The sequence below is a fragment of the Dromiciops gliroides genome, chromosome 1 (assembly GCF_019393635.1).
Source record: "Dromiciops gliroides isolate mDroGli1 chromosome 1, mDroGli1.pri, whole genome shotgun sequence".
Taxonomy (NCBI): domain Eukaryota; kingdom Metazoa; phylum Chordata; class Mammalia; order Microbiotheria; family Microbiotheriidae; genus Dromiciops; species Dromiciops gliroides.
The window spans coordinates 727,131,732-727,137,731 of NC_057861.1; the positions used below are offsets into that span (position 1 = coordinate 727,131,732).

The following is a 6,000-nucleotide window of genomic DNA, read 5'->3' on the forward strand; positions in this document are numbered from 1 at the left end:
CAGGAGAGTCAGGGATACAGCCTACAGAGGAATGATTGAGAACTGGTCATTATGTGAGGATAGATTTGGGCTCATCTTCCTGACCCTGGGTTCAGTGATCATTGTGTGATCACAGTGATCAGTGACCACTGTGTCATGGTCCCATTTGGCAATCTTGTGAAGCCTTTGGATCTCTTCACACAATCATGTCTTTAAATCCATGAAATAAATTAGACTAAGGGGCAGCTAGGTGGTGCAGTGGATAGAGCACCGGCCCTGGACTCAGGAGTACCTGAATTCAGATCCGGCCTCAGACACTTAACACTTGCTGGCTGTGTGACCCTGGGCAAGTCACTTAACCCCAATTGCCTCACTTAAAAAAAAAGTAGACTACAAAGTAAAGCAATTTCATTGAAATACAGTGAACATCGGAGCAGCTAGATGGCACTCCTGGATTCAGGAGTACCTGAGTTCAAATCTGGCCTCAGACACTTGACTCTTACTAGCTGTGTGACCCTGGACAAGTCACTCAACCCTCATTGCCCCCCCCCAAAAAAAGAAATACAGTGAACAAAACTTTTTTTATAAAGTTCATGGACCCCCCCCCCCCCAGTTAATAACCTCCACTCTAATCTTCCCAAGCTTCATATCCTACTTGGTAAATAAGAGCCTTGGACACATTCACCATATTTGGGAATTGGAGTTTTTACGGACAGTTTCTTTCTTCCTAAGTCAAAACAAATAAGTAGCCAGGATACAATGGAGAAGAACATAGAATTTCGAATCAGAAGACCTGTATACAAATTCTGGTTCTACCAGTTACTCCTTGTGTGATCATGGGCAAATCGCTTCAACTCTTAGAGTTTGAGATTCCTTATGTTCACTATGAGGAAGTTTAACTAGCTCTGTGATCTTGTAATCCATTGTCAAAAGACAGGACCATTGGGAAGCCTACCATTCTCTAAAACATATCAAAGACATTGACCATTGAAAGGGCTATCCTGTCAAGACAGACACTTGACTGGAATAAACAGTTTTATTGCTGCTTTGCAGCTGCTAATTGTCCCCTGATAATGCAAGACAATTCAACTTTGCTTTAGGGAAACCAGATAAATAATTGTGCGTTTTTTTTTTTTAAATAAGAACAATCCCTACCACAAAAGAAAAGCCACATAGATGAAGAATGCACATTGCCCAGATGATGATCAGAGGTCATAAGGATAGCCCATTGAGTTAGCCTACTAGGATTTGAAATAACTTTCTCAGAGGGATGCTGTGAAGCTCACATGAGGCAATACACACAAAGGGTTCTACATACCACAGTGTGTTAGAGAAATGTCAGTAATATTTGAAGCACAGGCATCATGTATTTCATGTCTTTGTATCACCCACAGTGTCTTCAAACAATCACTCCTACAGATCGACAATTTTGTTTCATACACTACACATGTCTTGGGTACAACTCATCATTAGTGATGCTCTGCAACCAGCTTCTTTCCAGACCAGTTTCCCCACAGTCCTTTGGGTCAGATGGAAATGGTCATTGGTCCACTGCCATATGTAACATCACCAGGCTAGGCTGCCACTGTTTTTTTTCCACGAGTAACTTGAGATCATTGAAAGCTTTCTACAGTATCCCAAATGCAATTCATTCAGGGGCCAGTTCACTCTCCATCTGCAGTTTCTTTACAAATAATAGGTCAGATTTTGGCCCAGCATTGTTTTGGATTCTCTCTTTAATCCTTATACTGTCTATCTACCTTGTATCACAACTGTATATTTTTTGTGTTTCCCAAAGTCTAAACACTTTGAGGGTCAAATCAAGTCAAGAGTCATTTATTAACTGACTGCTCTGTGATAAGTGCTGGGAATATGAAGAAAGTCAGAAAACAACCCCTGTTTTGAAGGAGCTCCTAATCTAATGGGAGGGACAACATGCAAGCAACATGATCAATAGGAAATAAAAAAAGAAACACAATTTTATATTGAATCCTGGAAGGCTATTGCAATATGCAGGCATGAGGAATGAAGGCCTGCACTAGGGTTCTGGTGTTGTTAGAGGCAAGAAGGAGGTGTATAGGAGACAGATTAGGAAGGTAGAATGAACCTGGAAGCTGATTGGCTATGGGATGTGGGCTAAGGGAGAGCAAGAAGTCAAGGGTGACACCTAGATTGTAAGCCTGGGTGACTGGGAGGATGGTACTGCCTTGAACGGTAACTGGGAAATGAGGAAGAGTGGAAGTATTAAAGAGGAAGAGGGGCTCTTCAGTTTGAAACACGTTGAATTTCAGACATCTATAAGATGTTCAGTTTAGGAAAAGAACTTTCTTACCCTCCTGTTTTCCCCCACCACCATGTTCCCCTCCATACCCCTCCATATGTGTATCTCTGGTAGCTGAAATACATAGGGGCTTAACAAAGGATTGTTTATTTAAACTTAAGAGACTCTTGACTTATGAAAAAGAAGCAAGGGACACCATCCTATGCTTTCAGGATAACTAGTAATCTTCTATTCACATATTACCTCACCATGGGCCATTGGTACCTGTGAAGTAGGTGTCATTGTTCCTATTCTAGAGATGAGAAAACTGAGGTCAGAAAGGTTAAGTGAGATTAGGGATGCAGGAAGGATATTACAGTGGGAAGACTCTTTCCTCTGCCCCTTTAATTCTATGTTTGGCTTTTTTTGTTTTGTTTTGTTTTGTTTTTGTTTTGTTTTTTTTAGTGAGGCACTTGGGGTTAAGTGACTTGCCCAGGGTCACACAGCTAGTAAGTGTTAAGTGTCTGAGGCCAGATTTGAACTCAGGTACTCCTGACTCCAGGGCTGGTGCTCTATCCACTGTGCCACCTAGCTGCCCCATATGTTTGGCTTTTTTAAAGTCACTTAGCCTCTTCAGCCTCAGTTTCCTTATCTGTATAATGAAGAGATTGGACTGGATGGCTTTTGAGGTGCTTTCAGCTTTATATATGTGATCCTGTGACCAATCCAGCTCTCTCCTGACTCCCAAAATGGGTATCTTTCCACTTCCCTACTGTGTCTCACTTAATGAGCCAACAGTCTATTTAGGGATACATTGCATTGCTAAACTAGTAACTAAATTGCGCCATGTGATGAGTGTCACATGGGCAGAACCATTTCATTTTTCTTTTTGCATTTCCAACCCCTCTCACGGTGCATGGTACATGGGAGGAACTGAATCAATGCTTGCTGATTGATTGATTGATACTGATAAGTTAGAGTATAATTATTTACTTCAGAAAGAGATGCTTCACTCAACCAAAAGACGCATCCTAAGATACCTTGGGTGAACAAGCTTTCCATTAAACATAGGGAACACTGGCTTTAATTTCACTAAAAATGCAATAGATGTAGCTTTTCGATAAGTCTTCCATGTGACAAGTTATACCTGTAGCTTCTCCACTGGGAAGCCTTCAGTGTCCCTGCCAGTCCTTCCAAATTCAGCATATCTTGTCTGAATTTAAATGAAGATTGCATTAGAGCCTTTCCCGGTTTCCTGAGAAAGGGTTTTCTCCTCTTCCTGCTACAAAAGAAGGAAGTCTTCCATGGAGGCAAAACAACAAAATTATAGCTGTCACTTTATCCATCAAAAGCAAAAATTCATATACAAAATCTCCCACCTCTTTTGATCCTTGATAAGTCAAGGTATAGGGGTCTTAGTTGAGAGGTGTCCTTGGGTAAAGTAAGTACAGACAAACAGCAGCATTTAGTGTGAAAGATACTAGTCTATTTATTAAGTGGTAAAACTTTTCCCTTTGTGCACTGGGCTGCATCAAAGCTGAAGGTCCATTAACATCATTTGGTTTTCTGAGTGTTGCTAGCCATGGGCCAGTGGCTCCTAGTCATGATTATTGCATGAAGTTTTCAGGCACTTCCTCGATTCCCCATTCAACTTGCCCCCATTTGACCTAATGTTTACTCTTTGAACCTTTGCAAAGGTGAGGATGGAAATGGGAAGTTTGCAGTCTTAAGTGTAACGAGGGAGAGAAATGTTTTTAGCCTTTCCAAAACTAAACCATCTCGAGCAGACAACTTAAAGGGGGAGATAGTCCCATCTTTTAATAGAATCACAGAATTGGAGAACCTGATTCAGAAATTCTTTATCAGTACAAGAGTGAGTGGATGTGCCAGTCTGCCTCCCTTGGGGATCTGATGTGTACATTTTCTTGTAAAAACTTTTTTTTAACCTCCTTTGTAACATTTGGTTGCTGCAGGGTTCCAAAGGACAATCCTTAGGTTGTTTTTTTGTTTTTGTTTTTGTTTTTCTAACCAAGTTTCTGCCTGTTTCTGGGCCTCATGAATGAGGCAGGGCTTGGCCTGAATGGAAGCTCTTTGGAGTTCTTCTGCTCCCATTCCAGTTAGATCTCGGAGAGGGCCTGGTCATACCCTCTAGTATTTGCATCTAGAGAAGGATTGCGTCTACCTTACACTTATGCATCTTGTTCATCCTTGACAACTGTTTTGCCAGGAATATTGTTCACAATTCTTTATTACAAGAAATTTGATTCCTTGTTTCTACTGCCTCCACCCAACCCATTGAAAAGAGAAATCCCTTAGATAACTTGTTGGAAGATACTTAGTGTCATCCCCAGGAGCTGAGATTTATAGGGGGGAGGGACTGTTGAGGTCAAAGACAAGGACATTGAGGCACAGGTGATTTGTCTAGTCTCATGCACATAGGAAATGACCCAGTGAGGGTTTGAAATCAGTCCTCAGACTCTCAATTTTATCCCTCATTCCTCTATATGAGTTTACCTCCATCTCTCTTTAGTTTTATGCCCCCAGATTAGCATAAAGTGCCACACTTATGGTAAGTGCTTCAGTCACTGCTTGATGATTGACTAACCAGCAAAAAGGAAAGAACCTTGGGGCTCATTTTTTACATCATCATCAAGAAGAATAAGAGCTGACACACTTCAGTTGCCAACAACATAGTTACCTTGTAGAACTGAGACCCGAGAGAAAGAGAGATGAAAAGTACTTAACCAGGCAATGTTCTACTTGACCATCTGCTCACCATCAGGCCCAAGAATTGGTCCTGTATGCTTTCATGCAAACATCTAAGTGCTAGCCACTTCCGACTGCCTCCCAAGTAATCTGGTTTGAATGCTGGTGGAGCCATGGACTACCAAGGGCTCTGGGAATTTCACTTCAGATCAAATACATTTTCAAATATTGTCATAACTTATGTTACTGGCTTCCAGTAAACGTGCCCAGGCCTATGAGAGACACATGACTTAGGGGCCTTCTTATTGAAGTGAATTAAATCCATGGCAACTTCCATCTGTGGCCACTGAATGCCTTGGTAAGATTTTTTTTGCCTATTGCAAGGCCCAAGAAAGAACTATAAAATGCTTTATTTTAGAGTCATGTTTTCCATTTGAGAAAAGGAAAGGCATCAGGTGAAGTGTCCTGAAAAGCCGCTTTACTGATGCACTTGGTATTCCATAAATCTGCAGCACAGTGGGTGTGATCTAGCCTGTCTTATTGGTGGTAGGTTGCCATACATTTGTCTAGAAATGTAGTCATTTAGAACTCTTCTCCCACAACTATTAGTTGTTTCCTCCTTTCACTATGGTAGATGCTTTAGGGTTTGTTTTTTTCCCCTAAATCATTATTCTTTTGTACATGTGACATAGGGATGTATTTAATAATTCTTCTAAATGAATGAGTTAAAAAAAACCCAACCTCTCTGAGCTGAATAGCTGACCACCAAGTGAAAAATATTTTTTCTTTGCTTTTTCTTTTTTCTTTTTTTTTTTTATCAGCTTACTTCATGGGGGAAGCCAGGAAGTGGGTGTATAAGCAACATAAATGAAATATTTGAAGTCCTGATTGTCTGCTTCCTGATTGTGAGAATCTATGGCTAACTCAAGTCATTCATCACACAAAACTCATTATATGTGGGGTAGATTTTCTTTCCTCTCTTTTCCTTAACAATTTCTCCCCCAACTCCTGTTTCTTTTTCTCTCTCTTACTTTGTGCTTTTTTTAGAGGTTTCA

General features: G+C 40.8%; 1 protein-coding gene across 9 annotated transcripts in view; it reads left to right on the plus strand.

The window, feature by feature from the left end:
• The window catches only part of FOXP1 (forkhead box P1), a 691,415-nt gene that overhangs the window by 379,359 nt on the left and 306,056 nt on the right, over positions 1–6,000 (plus strand). The gene's annotated exons all lie outside the window — the stretch shown is intronic.